The sequence below is a fragment of the Zonotrichia leucophrys genome, chromosome 9 (assembly GCF_028769735.1).
Source record: "Zonotrichia leucophrys gambelii isolate GWCS_2022_RI chromosome 9, RI_Zleu_2.0, whole genome shotgun sequence".
Lineage (NCBI taxonomy): Eukaryota > Metazoa > Chordata > Aves > Passeriformes > Passerellidae > Zonotrichia > Zonotrichia leucophrys.
Genome location: NC_088179.1, coordinates 7265333 through 7287956, shown reverse-complemented (window position 1 = coordinate 7287956; position 22624 = coordinate 7265333). Strand labels below are relative to the sequence as shown.

Genomic DNA, 22624 nt, shown 5'->3' with positions numbered 1-22624 from the left:
TCATTGCAATAATTTTTACTATGGTGTTCATATAAATATATATGGAGAGAAAATTCAACTAATTTTTTTTATATTTAAAATATGCCTTACTAGTAAGTTTTCACCCCAAGATGTGGAATTGTTCATTTTCCTGGAAAACATGAGGTTAATCCAGCTCTAGAACAGAAGACAAAAAGAGGAGAAAAGAGAAGAGGAAAACAGCCCTCTGTGACATGCAACTACACGATGTGAATAAGTGAGATCTGGGTTACTTAAAACAGCACAGCACTGCCACTTGGACGCATTCACAAATCATGAGCCAGATCCCCAGGAATTCCAAACACGGCTTAAGAACCATGAATTTTACAAAATTAAAATAGTGTGGATTTCCTGTTATTTCCCTCTGTGTACTTAAGCCATCATGATCACATTTCAAGCTACATTTCCCTTATGGCATTCTTGGCTAAAAAAAAAGATTTCTCCTTTATTTTACTTTCACACTGAACGTGAGATGTTTCTGCACTCACTCTAAGGGCTGGCACCATGGCACAGATGTGTTTGAGAAGTGGAGGACTGGGAGAAGGCAGCTCTTAGGCCTGGACCATGTGACTCACCTCTGCTGTTTACAAAAAACCCAAAATAATGAATGAAACAAGGCAGGAGTGTTGCAAGAGTAAATCCTTACAAGAATAATCAAGGTTTTCATTCCTCTGTCAGTCATTATGTTCAAGCATAAGTTTTAATTGTGTGAAATTACTGCAGTATTAAGATAGAAACTGGTTAAATAAATAACTGTGCCAGAGATACCAGCTGAGGTTTTTTAGAGTCCTCAGATGACTAGTACCAGCTATAAAACTCACTCTATCTTGCATCATAATAGGTTTCCTGGGAAAGATGTTACAAAGATCCCCAGAGGAAATATGTGTGCATCTGCTCTGCTGATACCTCTTTGTTCCATGCACTCACACACAAGTAGTTTAATGGCAAAGAAGAAGTTAAAAAACAGCATAACTAAACCCCAAAAATTCTTTCCATGAAACTCAATTTTTCTTAGTTAGCAAGAAAATAAACTCTTAATCAAAATCAGCATGCCTGTGCTTTTAATTACATCCCCTAACTGTGAGAAGCGTAATTTAGCATCATGCAATACAATATTAGACTGACCTTCAGAATCAAAATTATATTAAAACGTTATCAAATTTCAAAGACTAATTAAGGAGCACCAAGAAGGTGCTGTTTGGTGTGTAAATAAATCTTCTTGTCTCTCAAAGCAGGCCAGTGATTCCCAAGGTGCACAGGCTTCATCCCCTCACTCGCCTCTGAGTCTCGGCATTTGTCCACTGCCCTTGCCTTGGCCCTGCCGGCTCCACTGATGGGCCCCAGTCTGAGCTCAGCAGGTCCTTTGCTCACCATTCCCAGCAGCAGATCCAGAGAAACCCACACAGGAGAAGGCAGCCAGCCCTTCTGCTCCTGTCCCAGAGCAGCAGACACAGAACATCCACAGAAGATCCCCTGTGAGCCACCAGACCCCGTGTACTCCTGTCACTTATCAATCCATGTCACAGCACAAAGCTAATGGGAATTGAACAGCAAGTCCACAGCAGCTCTGTGGTCCCTTGGGGACAGGGAACTGTGTCACCCTACCTGTTCCATTTAGGCCGGTGCACTTTGGAATACTTAGGGATCACGAGCATGGGACAGAGTGCCTTATTGCCACAAAGGAAGGAAGGGGTACTGTAGCTTTATTATACAGGAAAAACCAATGCATAAGAGCTAAACCCAAGAATCTACACATTTCATGTACCTAAATCCAAAAGCCCGTGCATTTCATGTACCTAAAGCTCACCAGTAACTCAAAGTTGCACAAGAACCAGCCTGAATCAGTATTGGGGCTGATACTTGTATTACGAGCCCAAATCCACTCCTGAATCTGTTTTTAACATCTCCCAAATAATGACACCAGCTGTGTGGGACATCACTTACACTTTGCTCAACATCTTGAAATCTCATTTCTATAATGAAACATCAAGAAATGACATATCTACTGAGATAGTGCCTTCTTCATCAGCAAAGGGCTGACTAGAATTTTTAAGTGATTAAATACTTGCAGTTGACTACCATACTTCCATCCAGCCTTCAGAGATGATTCTTGGTTAAATCAGATATACTCTACATGCTTACAAAATACCACCAGGTATAATGTGTTCCCTGACATCTCAAAAGAAACAAATGCAGTTACTAAGTAATGACTAGAACAGACAGGTAGCTAAAATATTTTGTGATTGAGAAAATGGTTGGATTTCTCCAGGGCAGTTCCATCCCCTGAAGTCATTATCACATATGGACATTCTTGTTACATTGAGTGCCTGGTATTTTCATATTCTGTGAGCACTTTATTCAACTGGCAACTACAAAAATAAACTATATCACCACCAACCTAGATAGATGGCTTTGAATTCTGTCTGTCCTTTTCCCAGACCTGTTACAAGAGACTCTGAATGAGTTATCAACAGGCATGATGAGATGGCACAGCTTGCAAAAAGTACCTCTTGAAGAGGTGATGGCATTTCTGCTGTCCCAGACCATACCAAATTAAACCCATCATCCCTTCAAAACTGTACCCCAAGGCACCTTGCAACTCCAGCAGATGGGGCAGGACTGCACACAGCCTAGAGACATTGTTGAGGGCAAGGCTCCCAACCTGGGATAATGAATTAGCTATAAAGGGCTCTCTGTCCAAATACAAAATATCTTTTGCATGATATGGGCCTGTAATAGCTGAGCTTCTAAAAACCAAACCTCATATAGGAAGCTAGGGTCACACACTGATGGCCTGATTTGCACCCAGACAAAAGCAACTGCTTTAACCCATGTAAACTGCTCCACAAACCAAGGAAGTCAGACATTTCCCCATTTCTCATCTTTTTTTTTTTTTTTTTTCCCCTCTCTCTCTAGGGAAGACTTCAGGTGTTTATTTTCCTCTTCCTTGACTTTCCATTTGTTTAATTCCTCTAATTCCTGCACTTGGATTATAGAAACTGTACTATATAAAGAGAGCCCAAGTACAAGACTCAAAAGACCATTCCTCTTGTATGGACTTGATGTCTGCACACCTGAATCCTCTCCAGCTACTGAATTGTTCAAAGGATTTGTGACAGTAGATATGGTTCTGCGTGTGCCTACATCCATTAGGAAAAAACAAATATATTATTTACAGACAAAGCATCCATGTTTTTCCTCAGAATTATAAGGATTCTTCTAATGGAAGTGCTGAGGTTGACTAAGTTAGCACAATCAAATGGGAGTGTCACAAACATGAAAGCTCTCCAGGCACTATATTTAGGCTCAACATGCATCAGACTGCAAAAAGTCACCAAACCCCATCACAGTGGAAACATTGACTGTACCCCATTCCAGATGTTATTAATGTTCCTGCTGCCAGTCAAGCCAAAAATGTTCTCTGCAGAGGCTCAATCAGCTGACATGATATGGCTGCAGATGTTCCAAAACATCTGTTGTTTTCAAAACAAAGTAAATTTGAGAAAACTACAGATGTTTTTCACCTTACTTTTAAACAGCTTGGCTGCAGAGTCCATTGTGTGTTCTTGTGGTCAGTGACCAGTTATGCTGCATGGGAAATTAACACAAAAATAATTACAGGATTTGCAGCAAGTAAAATAGACTTCAGATAGTCACAAATCTACTCATCCAGCCTATTGCATCCTTAGATATAATAGCAAAAGGGATGGCCAAGGAACCAGAAAATACATTTGCTGAATCTATGGTACTCCCAAATCACAGAAAAGGAGAGCCAAGGCAGCTTTCTTTACTGCATGATTACTGACTGAAATCTGTGCTCAGACTTCAGTCCTCCCTTTTACAAAAAAACCTTGTAGCTTTCATCTGGCAGGTCTGAAATCCCTTGTTTGGGCTCAACATGCTGACCTGCTTAGCATGGTCTCCAAAGTCTCCAATGCCTTAGGTTTGCCCTGAGAACTTCAGGAGTAGACTTTCCAACCAGGATCTGCAGTCTGACAGAAACTCTGTTCAGACTGTCCTGCCTTTCCCATATCACTAGATAGGAAGAAATCATGGAACAACCACATGTGGAACAGATTATTTGGATTATTAAAAAAAAAAAAATACAGCAGAGTTACATCTTTGGCTGGTAGAAACAAATGTAATTCCATTAACTGGATATTTTACCCTCCAGGAGATCTATAACTGTAAAAACTTTCACCAAATAATACCTCACCACAGACAGTGACGTTGTTCACAGATGTCTGTCACTGTCTTTTAATAAGAAGGCAGTAAAAGGAGAAAAGCTGGCAATGCTGAGGGTCTGAATCTGAAGGAAACGGAACGGGTTTTTTTCTTTAAACAATGAAAAATATTTAGCACTTACTTCAAAAAAATCTTTTTACTGAAAAAGTTGGAAGACAGAATGTAGGCTGAATTTTATCCCTATCCTAGAACTATATGGGATAGTGGTATTTGCCTGGGTGCTTTCAGGTATGTGATTTAAGAATCCAGCTTAGGCACCCTGCTTCACTTCAGTCAAGGGGGAAAGGCAGGTGCTCCTGGAGACCAAGGCAGAACAGCTGATTTATAATCTCTGAAGGGATAGAGGCTCCCCCTTCCTTTGCATTCTGAGAGCACAACTTCCACAGGTAAGGAGCAAAACCACTCATCATCCTCTACCTCTTATTCCAAGACTCCTGAAGGAAGAAAACCAACAGACTGGCTGTGCCAAGCACTCTGTCACTTGTAAGCACTCTAAGGAGCCTCTCAAGGGGAACTGACACTGGGATATTGAAAAGTAACTCACTGCCATTAGCAAAGGCTTAAGTGCCTCTACCTATCTCTACTACAGCTTTTGCCAAGCCTCATCTCAATTGTATTTCCCCATAGTTTGAAGATGTGCTTTGATATCAATAGCAGAGAGATAAAGCACAAAATGTTATCACTAATCACTATTTAATTATTTCTTCTAGGTAGTAATTTGAGAAAAGCTGCTAACATGCAATTATTACATGCAGTTTTTAGACTTTAATACAGAATTTTAGCTCAGCCTAGGAGTTGAATTCATGAAAGATAACAGGATCCAGGAAGGAAGAACTTAGAGCACAAGTGATTGTGTACAGGTGGAAGAAAAGGTATCAAAATACCCTCTCACCTCAGGCAAAACAGACAGACAGACTTTCTCACCACTTTGGCAGAGCACAATGGAAGAACAGAGGCATAAATGAATTGGAGTTTCTTTGTAAGGTTAAAAGTACAAGAATTCACAAACATAGAATTTTAACTGTGATGGTAAAATAGGGTTTGGTTGAAAGTCTACCAATAATTAAGACTGTTGGCCATCAATCTATAAACCATTTTTAGGCTTAGTACACTCTTCCCAATCCTTTTGGTCACATTGGTCAGGCAGTACATGTTTAAACACTGGCAATATTTTCCTCTCAATGAAGCCATGAAGACACAGCAGAATTCATGTTGGACATGAGCCAGAGAAATTACCAGGATGAGGTACTAGTGTTTTGTGAAATGAAGACAAGAGGTATTTTATTTTCCTCCAAGACTATTGCATATCAGTCTAAAAACTTATAGAATTAGGGCTTAGCAGTAGAGCAATCCAAATGAAACACATGATGCAGCTGGGCTTTGTGATTTCAGTTCTTGGCCAGAAGCTTTTTCTTTTTTGCAAAATCAGCCATTTCTTGATAATTAAAAACCTTTAGCCAGTCATAGCAACAGATTACATAATCCAGGTGCTTGACATTCCTACAGGACTTCTTCTAAATTTCAGCAAAAGACAAACTTTTTTTTTTTTACCAGAACCCATTGTAGATCTGTCTTCCAAAACGAACTTACTGTTACTAGAGCTTAAGTTTGTCAGCAGCTGCATATTAAAAAATGCCTGTGTTAGAGACAAAATGTTTTTCATTTCTTATTCCCATCTGCACTGAAAGGGGATGCTGTGCCAGTGGAGCAGAAGTCGGTGATTGGATGTGGTCTCCTCAGTCTTTGTGGCTAGACCAGGGGAATGCACAAGCTGTTCTGACAAGTTCCATACTAAAAGAAGGATTTAGCTTGTATATATTAAGTATTTTATTTGTAGATGGAGGTGATGGGCAATAAGCTGCACTCACTTTCCAGTACTTTTCTGATTTAAGCTTTTTGTGTGAAGGAACCAACATATGCATTGTACATATTCCCTATATTTTTACACGGCAGGTAGAAAGATATGCTGTGAACCAAAAGGAGTTTTCTTGAAAAATAAAGAAGAATTTCCTAGGAACCTGCAGGTTACATACTTTTATCTTTATCTCTCTTTTTTTCTTCCTTTCTCTTCTAGCCCACTCCCCCTCTTTTTCCCCCCATCCTGTTTACCTTTGTGTTGGCATGAGCAAGTTGAAGAAGGACGAGTTCACTTGCACCCTTAGAGCAAACAAGCCATAATCAGACACTGTTGCAAGAGCAACAGAAATCCTCAGAAGCCAGAACTGGTCCAGCTCAGCCCCCAGAGCACCCACCACAGCCAGGAGTGGCTGACAGTCTGTGCCAGCTGCAGCACCGGGCAGGCAGCAGAGCTGGGCTGGAAGGAGCCCACACATTCCCACAGGAAAAGGTGACCAAAAGGGCTGCCAACGCTCACTCTGGTGACACCAACCCCTGCCAGTCTTGCACCCTTCCCACCCACATCCTCAGCTCGCTCCCAAAAGTACTTCTGCCAAAACACTCCTGAGTACATACACACTGCACCTCTTTCTGTTGAAAAATCTGGACTTCAAAAATTAAACAGATTTAATCTTACTTCAAGAATTAAAACCCTCCCAGGGGGGTTCTCTCATTTTTGTTTGACTTTACACTACCATGCACACCACTGAGTTGTCTGCAATGTAACAAGGGGAAATTAATGCTAAACTTCCAAGTTCTCATGTCTAACAGAAAACATGTATTGCTTAAAGCAAAAGAGTGGCGGGGCAAGGGTGGGAGCAAAGACTGACATACCTACTCTGAAAAATCCTTTGTCTCCTTTTGCTTACCTGCCAGAGCTGAACTGTTGGGGTTCTGTGTTTCCTGTTGGGTTTGATGACTTCCCTAACACCAAAAACACTCAGAGGAATGCAACTCAGGGTTGTTTCAGGTGTTATTTATGCCACCAGCTATTTAAAGGAAATCAGAGGAACGTGAGGCCCTGAACTCAGGTCTCGCAAGGTAACAAATTTTCAGTTCTCTCTTAAATAACAGTAACCTCAAAGGACTAAGAAATCTTATTGTTCAAGTCAGTGGGAGTTTCAACACTGAATTTTTTGCAAACATGCCAAGGTCCTAGGAAGTAGTTAATTAACATCTCCCCAGGAAATCTGAAAATTTCCTCTCATGAATTTCAGCAGAAGTTTCATGAACAATTCTCAGATTTCATGTCTGCATATCCATTCTTTGGCAAGACTAGATCTCCATTGCCATTGCTTTTCATTTTTGGCCAGACATCTCTCTTTGTAAGCCTGGGAAAAACCGTATTTAGGGAGTAAATATTGTGAGAGCAGCAAATTCTCTGAAGATAAAGCTTCATTGAATAACTAGAAACAGCATTTTGTGCTGTAGCTTTGTTTTCATAAATTAAGAATTAGGGTTTGGAAACCTGAATCAGAAATATTTAAACTTGGATTTTCCCACCTCTCATTCAGTCCCAGGCAATATTCTTGCTTGGTTTGTTTTCTTTGGGTAAAACACTGGCCCCACTGAATTCAGTGGGAACACTACCATATATTCCAGCAAGGCCAGCACTTCCTTTCCAGGCTCTTGGAAGCTTCTGTGGGGTACGTGCAAGCTTGCCTCCAACAACAATTATCTGTACTTCTCTCTGTAAATCATTGTGACTTCCCAGCAGTATTGAAACTGCAAGTGTTTCTGCTTTGTGTCTCTCCTTAAGCTGTATTAATTAATTACCAACTGAGAGAGGGTTTCAGGAAACTCTCATGAACTTCTGATGAAATGGAAGATACTCCTTTAAACAGCACTAAACACTTGCGACCTCCCAACAGCCATGACAACTTGCAAACAGCCTTTTTTCCAGACCACGTGAGAAACTGAGAAGATTCCTTTCCCCCCATGGTCAGCTACTGTCTCTCACAGCAGCAAAGGTTTTTCAAAGGGAGCACCTGGGTCAGAGGCTCCAAGGTCACAGAGCACAAGCAGCCACACCAAACCTGCTCACTTGGGGAGGGAGGCTCCACACACACAAACCCATGGAACCAGCCCCCACTTCCAGGGAACTAAAAGCCTGTTTTGCTGATCAAACCCAGAAAATAGAACAGTTTGAGACTGAAATGGATTAAAGTTGAGAACATGGCTGGTTCAGCAGAGCTAACTAGGCACAAAGTTGATGCTGTTACAATCTACCACAAAGGTGACTCACAGTGGACAATAATTGCTCTAAGTATCCAAAGCATTGAGATAGCCGTGTCACATCTCACTTATTTAGGTAGCAGGGGAAAAAAAAACCTACAATCACTGTTGTTGAGTTCTGGTATCTACTGTGCCATCACCCAAAAACACTTATCAGAAGTTATCCTTCAATTCAGTCACCCCAAAACCAGGGGAAGCACTGAGCCTCCAATTTTGTTTGTCTCATTCTCAACCACAGTGACCATCTATTCTCACTTCCAAATTACAGTATTTTTGTAGCAAGTGCTTTCTCCCCACTGAAAAGGGTGATACACAGCCCCGTATTTTTACAAGCAATTACCTTATTCAGTGGCATATTCATAGGGCTCAGTGCAATTAAATTCACAGTTCAGGGTAATCTCTGAACTGCCAGGTTCAGTTTAGCTCCTGCTTTTTGACTAGGTACACAAGATGCAAGAGAATCTTAAAACTTTTCACAACTTCTCCTCTCCCCTCTGCAAAATACTTTACCTGCTTAAATTAGTTCTACACTAAGAAGACAGGCTTGAAGTCTGAAACTCAGTCACAAAGTTGAAAAATCAGACATCATTGTGAAAAAACAGAGAAAAAATAAAAAGAATGCATACTTATCAGGCAAAAAAAACCACCTAAAAAGTTGCAGGTCTCCTCTTTTATGGCAGAGGAACAATATTTTCTATGTGAACAAAGCTCCTGGTCTTTGTACCAAAACCAACATCAGTGAATTGGACACTATCAAGTTCAGAACCATCCATGACAGAAAATGTTAAATCCAAGTTACAATTTAGGCTTAAAAACCTGCAGAGATTGATGGGATTCAAACAAAATTACAGGTGCAATTCCTCTGAAATTTTATTCGTACTCCAAAGAAGCAGCTTTCATAAAACATCCACTTCTCTTGTACCACAGGCACTTCCACCACCCAGGCAAAGGCTGCAAAAGATAACCAGAGCTCTCTCCCCCATCCACACATATCTTCTATGAGTTCCTAGTTCATAAGTTTACAATAGATTGCAAAGAAAAACAGGTGAGATGCTAACAAGTTCAAATTCTGAAATAGAGACTTTTAAATACTCTAGGAAAAATATCATTTTAGTGTTCATAGACTCCAAAGCCCTCATTTCCAAATATCATTTAAATTCCAAGCACCAGTAGTGGCTGTGAGAGCAGTTGTTCAGTACTGGAAAGCAGTTATTTTTTCTGAAAAGCCATGGAAAATGACACATCCATATGCTACATACATGTGTGATGTGAATACATGCTTTTTCACAGGTTTGAAGCAGCATACACTGAAGTGTCACAGAGCACAACATTCCCTAGCACTGACTGTGAATATCATATAACAGCTTTTCAAAATCTGTCTGGACAAAACTCTGGAGGATTAACTTCACAAAACAATCCTGCTTTGGCACATGTGTTCAAATGAGCCTTCACAGTCCCTTTCCATCTGTAATTTCTAAAATTTTGCAACTGTTTAGGGACTCTAGATTCATAAATTCCTTGACCAAATTGGCAACAGGCTGCAACAATTTCCCACCCTTAAATCAACTGCAGACCACAGACCCCTCTGGGAGAGGTACAGGGGAATTAGTGTACCTGAGAACTAACCCTATAAGAGGACAAGGTGCAGAGTTCTGGTCTTCAGACACCTCCCATATCCCTCCAGCGATGCCAGCACAGGAACTTGGGTGTGACAGCAAGGCTTGGGTTCAGCATGTCTGTCAGTGCTGCAACACAAATGTTTTGACTTTCCAAGAACAAAAGCATTTTACAAAGAAAGGAAGTGGTGTTTCTGCAAAACTCAGTCACAGTTATTGTGCTGCACTGATACATTAATTGACCATTATTAATGAAATACTTATCTAACATAACTGAAGGATCCAATTTGTTTTATGACAACTTTTATGCCAATAAAAGCTGTGCTTTCAGAGGTGCAAAGGAAATTAGAACATTCAACAGAAGTCATTACAGAATTATGATCATCCTTAAGGTTAACTCTTGACTGTGCAGACTTCTGCTCAACTGACTAAAGGGACATTAGAAAGGAAAACTCAGCACCTTGATGCAGAAGGTTTTCCCCAGCCCTAATGCCCAAGGAGGGGTAGTTAGACATTGCTTACAGGTTATAGGGGATTGTTAACATCCTTATTTTGTCCCATTCTCTCTAAAATCCTCACAACAGGTCCCACATTAACACATGCTGTATGTCAGGGACAAAGAGCACTTCTGTGGGGTCCACAGTTGCAATAGGCTCTCCCCAAATCCCCTCCCGGAGTTCTGTGCCTAACTCCACTCACATTAATATCACTTCATAAGCAGAAACTTCACCTCAAAGAACTTCACTCAAACTCCTCAGGGCTTCATTACTTCAGGGTCCAGAGCACATTTCATCAGTTATATTGGAGCAAGCAAGCACCAACCACAACTTTTAAGTAACTTCTCATCACAGCTGCTTGCACAATGGCCTCTGGAACCAGGGTAAGCAACGCCTGTACTAGGTTTTAGAGGGCCTTTTCACTAGGAAGCAGAATAACTATTAGTTTCATTAATCAACAGCAGTAGGTTTGGTTCATTTTGGCTTAAATGCATTTCACACATTCCCTCTTCAGTCCAGCTACATGATAAAGAAATGTAAGACTATAGAGATTGATAGATTAATCCCAAACACAGTAGATGTCCACAAAACAGTACAGAAAAAGGGAAAACATGCATTGAAATATCCTCTAACACTCACAGAAAATTGTGCAGTAAGGACTCTCCAGTCTGAGGCATTTCCTTTGCATTTGGTTTTTCCTTCATGAATGATGTCAAACTCCTTTTTAGAGTATAAGTTTTTTCATAGTCACTTAATCTTTCAGTAGGGAAGGCCACAGTTTAACATCACATTATGGGAATAACTCACACTGTTTGCTTTGAACTTCTCACTTCAGTTATATAAGTTCCTGTTAGTATCAGCTACTCAATTTAAGTCATAGCACAGAAACTGATCTATTCAGGCATACTGAAGTTATAGAAAAGTGACTTCTGTTCCTTAGTTAAAGAAAAAACCAAAACAAAACCATACATACAAATCGGGTGCCTACACAAATTCAAACAGGCAGAAGGCACTTGTGATATGGAAAACCACAGTATGGAAATAAAATTAAATTATATCACACAGTACAGTACATATCCTTGGCACAAGGGAGTAGGCAGTAAAACACTAAAGTGTAAAGGTGCAGACAAGTTATTTCCTTTCCCTACTACATTTTGATGCCATAAAATAAAATTAAAGGTACTTTTCCATTCTTTACCAAGAAGAGAAACAAAGAGTAAGATTAGTATAAGAATCATCTTCATAACTAATGTATCACTTAAATACAGCTGTAATATTGTGTACACCAAACATTAATAGGGAACAGAATTTGAATCAAAATTAAATCCATTCAGATGACAAAAAACACTGCCTCAAGAGAGCCCACAGTTTGTTGCTTAGAATGGGGACATAAAGGTGTCCTACACATTTGTCCATCAGAACTTACTGTTTTTGCTGAAACTTAAATAAAAAAGCTGAGACAGTGAACAAAATTAGAACACAACCAGAAAAACATGTAAATGCAGGATCTCTTAGCTAGCCCACCATGCAATGCAGCCCACCTCATAAATTTCAGCTTAATAATACTTTTGTATATGACGATATGGGTTATTGGTCATGGGGTATTAACACAATGATGCCGGCAAATGGGAATTTTATGATCTCTTCAAATGCACTTGTCACTTCACTTGGTCCAATTCATTGTTCCTTGCTGTTATGGATAATTATGGGTGCTGACTTATATTAGGCAAAATTACAATTGATGTGAGCACGGATTTTGATCAAAATGAGCCCTGTTCTGTTGTTCTGTTTTATTTCATATAAATTGGTGCTAGACTTATTTAAAAGGAAAAAGTAGCCCAAACAACAAACAAACCCAAAACCTAAACACCTGTCCCATTCCTGGTCCCAAAGAATTCACATCAGCAGCAATGCTTTCAGTCACTGTCACTGAGTTTTGGGTTCAGCCCTGCACTTGCTAGTGAGCAATGCTAACAGACAAAAGCAAAGGAGCCAGTTTTTCTATTCAAGGATGCTCTCCTGAAATCTGAGGTCACTGCTTACTTAAGATACCTATTGGGATGAAGCTATTACACAAATGCTGTGAGATTGCAGTATTCTGCACCAGCTTGAGTTTGAGCCTACATGTTCTAATACTTCCTGTTCAGTGTGGAAAACTCTGCTTGAGCCCAATTTGCCACTAGATTTGGCTTTGGAGTTGAGAGCACGTGTCCCCCACCATCCCAACCCCTTTGTAACCCAAGCAGCCTGTGTTGGAGGTAACACATGCACTGCATGTGGCTCAAGCTGCTAGCCAGCAGGAGGATAAATGTATTTACTTACACTCCCTCAAAAGTTATCTTCTAGAATCTGGTTTTTATGTGGCTTGGTAGTCTTCCAAATGCAAAGGATTAAATCACCAGGAAGTGCTATCTTCCCATTTTCAATTCCTTTTTAAAACGTGTTTTTTTGAGATGCCATCGGATATCAGTAGTGATGCTTGGCAACATTACATATTGCTGTTTAATTGCCTTAAAAACTATTTCCCTGGTAGCATCATTAATAATACTAAGTCTAAATTGGATTAAGCACTACACTGCTATAAAGTTAATTCACTGTGATACTAATGAAATGTCATGTGAGGCTTCCTGTAAATCCAGCTAAACAGTCACTGCCAAGGGTCATTAAATCAATGGCACATTCAGCTATTCTGCTTAGAAAGTATTGTTTTAATTGCTAGCAGGTGATTTTCATTAATGCAAGCATCTTCCATTTTACTGACTTTTTAGGTCTGATGGCAATAGAGCCTTTTGTAGTTCAATAATGACAATATTTTTCCACTTCTAGGAAAGAAATGAAGTTCACTCAAGAAAGTGGTTGAGCAGGAATGGCAAAATTCAATCAGACTATTCCACTACATATTTATAAAACACCCAAGTAAAAGACCTGCTCTGCTGCTCAAGCGGGTCAGCAGGTTTTGGCATGAACATCATTAGAAGCAATGTGAAATGTTACAGATCTGCAGCTCCCACGGGAGATTTCCCATCGGACAGCCAAGTTTGAAAACTCTCAGCACCAGCTTACTCAGGTAGAAAACAGCAATAACACTTCCCTGCCTTTGTGAAATATTTCTAACTCACTGGGGGAAGGAGTGCAACTGATGCTGGAAGTGCTGGACTCAAACATTGCTAAAAATGTTTGCCAAGTGGTTAAAAGTATGCCATGATCTTGACCTGCATATCACACTGTTTTCAGCTTATTTTTTATATTCTGACAGGGGGCTGTCTTTAAATTCAGTTTTGTCTGTGATTCCCATTGGGGTTTTGCTGCTTTCTTATTTTTCAAAAATGTTAAGCATGTGTAAAACAGCCTTTCCAGAGTATCCTCTGGCTCTGAACTTTGTTCATAGCAACAATTCAGAATCTGAAGATCTTGGCTCCAATGTTGAACAGATTCTCAGATTACAAACAATTGGGGCAGGGGTGAGAAGGAAAACTGCTTACTTAAACAGAGAGAAGAGGTAAACAGGAATGCCCAGAGAAACCACACACACACCTACACAGCAGCTGTTACACTTCTCAGATACATAAGAGATGATACAGGCCAACTTCCTGCACAGAAGATAAGTGAGGAAAGGTAGGTTTAAACACAAAGGTGAGGTGGTTTCACCCATTTCTGAGACTGCTGGACATTACACAACCCCCACTACTAAAGCTATCTCTCAGCAGCTTCCAATTACCTTAACAGCAGGCACAGGATGATGTAGTTAAAGGGCAAGAGTACTCTTGACAGAGTAACCTTGCATCTGTCCTGAGAAGATTGTGCACACCTGTAAATCAGCATCGGTTGGTCCAGAAGCTGGTGAGACTCTGGTAGCCTCCAGTTCCAGCAGTCTCTTTTGAATGTCCAGGAATGGAACATTTCCCAGAATCTCAGCATTGCTTACTCCTGTGCTAGTTAGAACTACAGGACCTGCTCTCTGTCTCTCTCTGCACAGTAGTCTGGGCAAGGCAAGACAGCTTTTGGAACACAGTCAGGCTCTGCTCTGCAGCATGTGCATGAACTTGGGCAGGTCTGAGGTTTATAGAGCCCCTCTTTCCAACCAGATATAACAGAAACAGCCAAGGCTTGCTGTGGACAAGGAAAACCATTGCCCACTTACTGCACACAAAAATCTGAGTTCTGATCTGTGTTCACCACATACACCTTCAGATCTAAGGGAAGCAATAAATAATGGAGTAGAATTTAAGAATGTACTCATCACTGCTGCAGTACATGAGGCAGTTAAGAGGGCCACAACACACAGTATTCACCACATAATTTCAGAAAGCTCTAACCCATACACAGTAACACCTTACCTCTTCAGAAGGCTTCAGGTGTCTGCCCATACAGAGTAACATCATGGCACTCCAGAAGGCTGCAAGTAACTGCCCTTCTTGTTTAGCCCAACCTTTTATCCCCTCTTGTTGATGCACTGCACCTGTGTGCCCCTCATGGTTCATGCACCACACCTGTGTGCCCCTCACTGTTGATGCACCGCACCTGTGTGCCCCTCATGGTTCATGCACCACACCTGTGTGCCCCTCACTGTTGATGCACCGCACCTGTGTGCCCTCTGTTCCCTTTGGTGGTTAAACAGTGCCCCTGGCACTCCATGGCTCGTTACCTTCAACGCTGCTCACCTGCTACTCACAGCTGTAGGTCATTGCGGATCAGGCTTGGCCACAGCCCCACTCCCAATTACCACAACCTGTGTGCCTACACATCACCGCTTACTTTTTCGATCCATGTATTCTATATTTTTGGTTCTACATTAGATAAAAGCATGAGTCTGAGTAGCTTATGAGGATTGGTGGAAGAAAGCAGAATTTCACCCCATTTCAGTGAAACTACAAAATCCACGTCTCTAACAGGGAGGCCAACAGGGCAGAAGTCTTACTACCACTAAATTTCAGCTGTAAATGCTCCTTTCTTCTTAACAGCTCTTCTGTATAATAATTTTCATCCAACTCAAGGCAAGAATAGAGTCTCATTTCAAAGAAACTCGATTCAGGGTCATTTTCAGTAATGACATCACTTTAAATCTTGCTAACCTGACACATAAAATCATTGCTAAAAATCTCCCTTTTGTCTCCAAGATACTCTTCAGCAATACTTATTCTACCTGGCAGCATTCCTTCTCTTCTCTATGACCCTGTCTGCCCAAAGTACAGGTAATGCAAACAAGCTGTAAATCAAAGATTTACCAGTCAGATCTCATTCTACCTCTCTCTGGTTTGTAGCCAGATTTCCCAGTGGGAGGTCAGAGCCACTGGGCAATTCTTAGGACCAGGTAAAATATCCTAGAACCACCTGTGGAGGATTTACAATTAAGAACCAATATCTTCTCCAGTGAAAATCTAACTCTTCTATTAAGCAACAGGACACAGACCTTGCTTCCTATCCTCACATCCACTTGTCAGATTTCAGGGATATTTTAATTTTACACATAATACTTGATTTTTAATATTTTTAGGGATTTTCCTACAAAGATGCAGATTACCCCAGAACACCACAGTCTGAAATCCTCTCCTACCTGTTTTTGGTTTGTTTTTTTGGTTTTTTTTTTTTTTTTATAATAGAAGTCCTTCTGTTTAAACATCTGCCCTCTAATTTTATAAATCAACTGATGGAGGTCACAGGTTTCCTACAGCTGAAGTCCAGTTTGTGTCAAGTACAGCAAAAGTGTCTCAGGGACTGCTGTGGCTGTTTTTACAATTACTGCAAGCTCTCTGCTGGCCTGTGGATGTTTAGCTTGTCTCCTGGGCAGTCAGCACAGCCTCTTGTTATAAAGAGGGCAAACTGAATGACAAGGAAGTCAAGGACACTATAAAGGAGACTGAAAACAAGCTGCTTGGCACTGATTTTGACACCAATACTCCTGGAAGCAGAGGGTGGCTGTAGTGCAAATGTAACATCTTTGCCTTAGCTTTCACTTTATGGAGCTGTTAGGTTTAGCTCATGTTTATAGAGGACAATGCACAAGCTGATTCTCTTTATTGATTTCTATACACATATATATGCCTGCTCACACTAGAAAAGTTAATTCATAAGATTCTAACCACTCAATTTCAGCACAGTGTTTTAATCTAAAAGTCCAGATGAGCTGAGTTTCCTTACGATAAAACCTATACAATGGCAGTGATGTTCCCATTCTCTCATTCTTTTCACAATGTACATTTAGACCAGACTTTAAAAGCAGTTATAGCACTCAGAATAAACACATCTATTTGTCCTGTGCTGCCTCTTCTTCATTTCTCTATAGTAGTTATTCTTTTATCACGAATGCCTTATCAAACATCAACTCCACGTCTCTCCAGAAAATTAAAGGCTGTATATCATATAATAAACTACTCCACTGTCATCATAAACTACAAGGAGCCAGTTGTTCAGGATGTTACCCAGCCTCTGACCAGAGGCAAGATGAAAGCTGAACTCTGACCTGAAGGAGTGATTGAGAATATACTGCTTGTCACTGTCTAAGGAAAACGTGAAACGCCTCCATTGGCATCCAGACTTGCTAAATTTAGTTCCATGCTGAAGTCCTGAGATTAGTGAAACCTTTCAAAGAGGAGATGAGAGTGCTTTGTGTTTTATCCAAGGACAAAGCTTAATCATGTTCCTCCCGAGGGGACCTTACGGCACATTTCTAAAATAATAAAATTCCGGCTGTGTAAATTTGGACAGGAGACAGTCATTTAGATTTTTTGCTCATATAAATGGAATCAGCAGCCTAAATGTGTCAGTTCAGGAATTCAGCCTGCCAAAACACTCCATCACAATATCTGGCAGTTTACCTTCAGATAATTATGGTGCTCTCTCTATGTGTTTTCAAACACTGACCTTCCACACATTTCACACATTTCTTATGACGCAGGAGGAGCTGAAGTTATGAAAATGTTTGAGTCAGAACTGAAAGGTGCTGCTGCAAATGACTGGCAATACCTGTCAGCCCGTGCTGGGCTTTGACATAGTTTCCAAATGCTCTACCAAGAAAATGAAAATGCAGCACCTCTTCTAAAACAGCAATCTTGGCAACCTCTCTTCCCTGACCTTCTTCATTTCCCCTCCCCAGCACAGCTAGGAACGAGGCAGTGTGGTGCTCTTCACCCCAAATTTCATTACCTTTTCAGAGAGGAGCCTGCAATCACTCTACACCAAAGCTTCTCCTCTTAGCACCTGCCTCTGATCTGTTTCTTGCACCTCCATCTCTAGCTCGGGATCCACTGCTGTAAAATGTGAAGTTCAAGTCAGAGATGAAAGATTAATGTATTTGTTGCTTTTCCTCCCACACAGACAAGGTCTAAGTCAATGGTGAAACAGCAAGACTTAAGGATTCAGGAGCGTGATATTTATTCATCTGCCCCATCCCAGCTTGGATATGGGGCTTCAGCCCTCATCACTGAATGTAAAGGGAAGCCTGAACTCTCTTCAAAAATCCTGGACACACAGCTCTAGAGGGCATCTTCTCTGTGAGGCAGTCTATGTGAAGCTTCCCAGAGAAATTTCATTTACTTTTTGTCTTCCTAATTGAGCCCAGTATTTTCAGCTCAACCCAGAAATTAGGAAACATATAAATTAAAAAAAAAAAAAATCTAAACTATGTAGATTAGGGCATTAAGCCCATTATAACTGAGTATTAATGTTTTCTTCCCCTTCTCTCTCACTGCCTGCTTATTTGAGCGCATACTGCTGACAGTGCAATGTCAGCATGGGCAGCACTGACTCACAGCAGTGTCACAGTAAGAAACCCTACAAAATACAAAAAACCCTTCTGCACATTCATGGCACAAGGACTAACACTGTGTGGCCCTATGACACTGCCGGGGTCAGTCAACATGCCTGAACTTGAAGGACTAGATATCTCCAAATATCTAATGATATGAACCAAACAAATGGCCCAAGGTCAGAGACAAAGTCACTTCACTGCGAAATGGTGGTTAAAGAGTACTGACTAAATTCTTTGAGCTGACCACCCAACCATTCTTCATTTCACATCCTTCTCAGGAGTCATTATATATTTCTTCAAGTGCAGCATAAAATTTGCTGCATTCAGTGCCTAGTTTTTATTCTCAGACCATATTTATCAAGTCTGTAAATCAAGTTTCATTAGCACTCCCCTCTCCCACAAAAGAAACAAAAAAAAAAAGGAAAGGATATCTTTTTCTCCATAAGACATGAAGTACTTATATACATTACTAATTTAAAACAGATTTTTTTTTAATTAAGTGAGAAAAGATGATTGCCAGATTTGTGTTTGGAACTCTAAAGAGTTCACCAAAATGATTTTGAAGAACTTTCTGATAGAAAAAGCCATTGCAGTGGTATTACACTGTATGTAGGAAACTACTTCATACCCTAGCAATTCCCAGCTGCTTCACCATTAAGGTTTTAAACGTCATTTCTCTCTGTTTGACAAGCTCAGCAAAATCCACAAGCAACAAAACTGAGTCAGTTCAAAGGGACTTACACTGTGAAATGTTTCTAGCTTTCCACATATCAGCACAACTACAATATTTTTCCTTCTCTCCTTGCAGTTTAAATTACAACACTAAACTGTTTTTTAAAAAAAAGAATGACAACAAATAAACAAAAAAATTAGATTATGAAATTCACAGTTTATTGTAATGCAATTGCACCTAGATGGCAGGAGCTGATATTCCCTCTGGCATTAGTTTAACCATAATAGGGAAAGAATGAGTGCATATTTACTTTACTGACTTGGAGGCTACTGAGTAAATCAGAGCCTCAGTATTGACCAGGGACTATTTGCTAATACCAGGTTTCGGCAGTGAGACCACAACCCTGCACATCACAGAGCTGACTGCTCTAAAAGGCAACAGAGTCCAGGTTGCTGGGGTACCAAACCTCACAGATCACAGCACACACCTCCAGTGCAAGCCTAAAAGACCAATACCTTCCCATCTCCCTGTTTTCACCCTGATGTGCTATTCCTCATACCAGCACCATCCTATTATTTCACGGCACAGCTTGGATCCAATGCAAATTCCACATACACCACTCTTCACTTCCCTGTGTGGCTCAAAAGAGCAGTAGATGTTGCATAAAGCCATAAAGGAAAAGAAAAAATATTAATATAGTCAGGGTTTGGAATCCAAGTTGCTGCTTCTCATAAATAAAGTAACACCATTAGCAGTCAATTTTAGTTTTCTCCTTTTTGCCCTCTGCGTGAGGTAACAGGGCTGTACCAGAACAGAATGTGCAGATGGATAAATAAAGGAATGAGAAGAATTTCATCTTATGAAGAGAGGTGCTCAGAGCTAACTGTCTGAAACTGAGGAATGACTTCCTGATGAAAGATACAACCCCCCAGTTCAAGCAGTATGTTTATTTATAAATGTGCACTAAGTGTCCATAAAAATTCATTAATGGGAGCTACATGATCAAGAAAATAAGGTTAGAGCAGGGCAAACATCTGCAGTCATCAATTTATCTGGCATTGTTAGCTACTTCTGTGTAAGCAGTCTCCCTTTTTAAAGACAGACTGACCCAATTCATGTTAAAACAGCATTTTAGTTTTCTGAGGTCTCATGCATGGGTTGCTGTGTTACCACATGTTCTACTTTTTTGTGCATGACACGCAACCGGTTAGATAATTTGTTGTCTGGATCCGTATGACATTTGTGCATAGGACCAAAAAAAAAATCATCCAAGGAAAGAAGTGATCCTCATGCAAGCATATATTCACAAATAGATCTCTGAAGAAAGAACATCAAAAAGCAGGATGCACCTTCCAATAAGGAATCATCTTCCTCTTACATGCCCATGTCAGAGGAAAACACTGTTCTGCAGCCACAGCCCAACACCACAGAAGCTCTGGAGCTGCAGTGACAGCGACTGAAAGTCCATGGAGTAGCACCCAAATCAAATCCATGATATTTACAAGCAGCCCCCAAAACTTATACAGTGGTCCAAAAGGTAATATTGCTCTGAAATCAGTCTTTACCATGCCAGACAGGAAGCAAGAGGAAGGAGTTTTGAGCAAGAGATCTCAAACAGCTAAATCTCCGGAAATCCCTTAAAACAAACAATTAGAATGTTTTTGTCACCTTCAAGTTTCCATTCCCTTTAAAAAGTTAACTAACCCAAACAAATGGAGACCAAGGCTATACTGGCATCATGCATTCAATTGGAAAATAAGTATTTTTAATTAAGAGGAAATTTATTTCAGACAAAATTAAGGGGGAATGAAAAATGCAGAGAAGGAGAAAGAGGAGGCATGAGGAAAGATGCCCTAATAGCTCTCCTGTATTGGGAACATATATCCTCACAAAAGGATTTCCTGCTCTTCAAGAAAGAGCTCTTTTGATTCATTTAATTAGTAACAAAGCATGAACATGACCGAAATATTTTTACTCCTACATGTTCCTGCCATAATTACAAACCCACCAGGTTTACTGACCTTAGCAAGAAGGACATTGAAAGGATGGGACAAAAGCCTTCGTATTTTATTGCTTTCACCCTAGCACATTATAGTAAATTACAGCAAGGTACTATTTGTAAAAACGTCACAGCAGAAACCAAAAATATCAGTTGATGCCTCAGTTTATCTTTATAGCCATGAAATAATTTCTATTTAGGATGTCGCTACAAAGTCCAACAATTGTTTGTCCTAGGCATCATATCATATCACTTACAGGTCTGGTATCAAGCTCCTGACACTTCTGTGCTAGCTCCAACAGTGCTGCTAACCATACAAATCTCTAATGTTTAGCTGTACTATTCACAACTTTTAAAGAAATTATTGACTTCGGGGAAATAGGACAACAAACAAAAGTTTGGGTTTACCTGTAGAGAAAATAAGTCTAATAAAAAAGCACTGGGGCTCCCCATTAGCTGTGCAATATGCAAGGTACCAAACTGCATCCCACTTATCTTGTAACTCATCTGTTTTTGTGGGCTTTGCCCACAGAAAGACTCATGGCTGGTCTACAAAGTGTGTTTGAGCCCTGAGGGTCTGAGCTACTCCTAACCTTTCATAGCTGACATGAGAGCAGAGTTGTCTCTCTTCACTTAGTCACACACAAACTCTCCTACAGAAGCATACATATATATTATACTTCTTTTCTCAGCATGAAAACATTCCTAAAAGAATTATTTTCTTACTCTGGTAGGTAAGCATTCCATATTTTGCTAGCAAAACCTTGAACACCAAAATTTTATAGAGACAGAGCTCTCCTGTGGAAGTGGAAAAGACTTGCCATACTTCTGTATCCTTTACTACAGCTTTTTATGCTGTAAACAGACTTAGACCATTCCTGTATCTTATGTCACCAGAAACAGAGACTATCCATAAATGCTCTATCCTAGCCTTCAGCCTATTGACAAAGGGCTAGAAAACCACTCCAAGTAACCCAAAACACCTTCCAGAAAGCTTCACTGCCAAGTCTGGAAAACAGAAAAATACCATTCAACAGTATTAAAAAAGAAACAGCTGACATTTCTTTTGCTTCTGGTTTGAGTCATCCCAGACTGTGCCCTAGAGTAGCAGGTCACAGTAAGAGGTTCATTCATCGGTATTCAAAAGCCACCTAGGAAGACCCTTTTTTCCCTGGCCTTTATAAACACACAACAGGAAGGGAAAGAGAGATCAATACTGGGAACCTGCTTACCAGCAGGAGAGAAACATACTTATTCTACTATTTTCTTTACCTGTATTCCAGAGGTATCACAGCAGCTCCAACACTGCTCTGGAAACTCCCCCCTCTTGGTGTTCCCCTGGTATCCGGCGGCTAACAGAAAGGAGGTGCCATTAAAGGGTGGGGCAGGGTGGGTGAGAACCATCTCATTAAATGCAAAGCCAGCAGTTAGAGATAGAAAGGCACCAAACAGCAGTAATTAGCAACAATAGCAAGCACCTTGTTTCTACCCTTGCTGTTTCTTTAGCCACAACCAGCTCCTGTGGGGAGAACTGAGGACAAGCAGCTGAGAGGCTGGGATTGAGGATTTAACAATAAGGCCAGTAAAGCAAATGCTTTAAGTCTTATGGTCCTCTTCCCTCACATTTGTAGGGAGCAACCAAAGGATCTATTTATTGATAAATCAGACCAGATGTGGGAAGACCCTTGCCAGCCAGAA

At 40.5% G+C, this 22624-nt stretch overlaps 2 long non-coding RNA genes across 2 annotated transcripts in view; both read right to left on the bottom strand.

The window, feature by feature from the left end:
- The window catches only part of LOC135451659 (uncharacterized), a 173413-nt gene extending 151115 nt beyond the window's left edge, over positions 1-22298 (bottom strand). The window contains exon 1 of the long non-coding RNA XR_010441392.1: positions 22199-22298. This is a non-coding gene — a long non-coding RNA (uncharacterized LOC135451659). The remainder of the gene's footprint in view (positions 1-22198) is intronic.
- LOC135451658 (uncharacterized) lies at positions 9240-14915 on the bottom strand. Its single transcript, XR_010441391.1, has 2 exons — positions 14845-14915; positions 9240-10139 (listed from the first exon to the last, which is right to left on the bottom strand). It is a non-coding gene; the product is annotated as an uncharacterized LOC135451658 (long non-coding RNA).
- Positions 22299-22624: the final 326 nt, after the last annotated feature.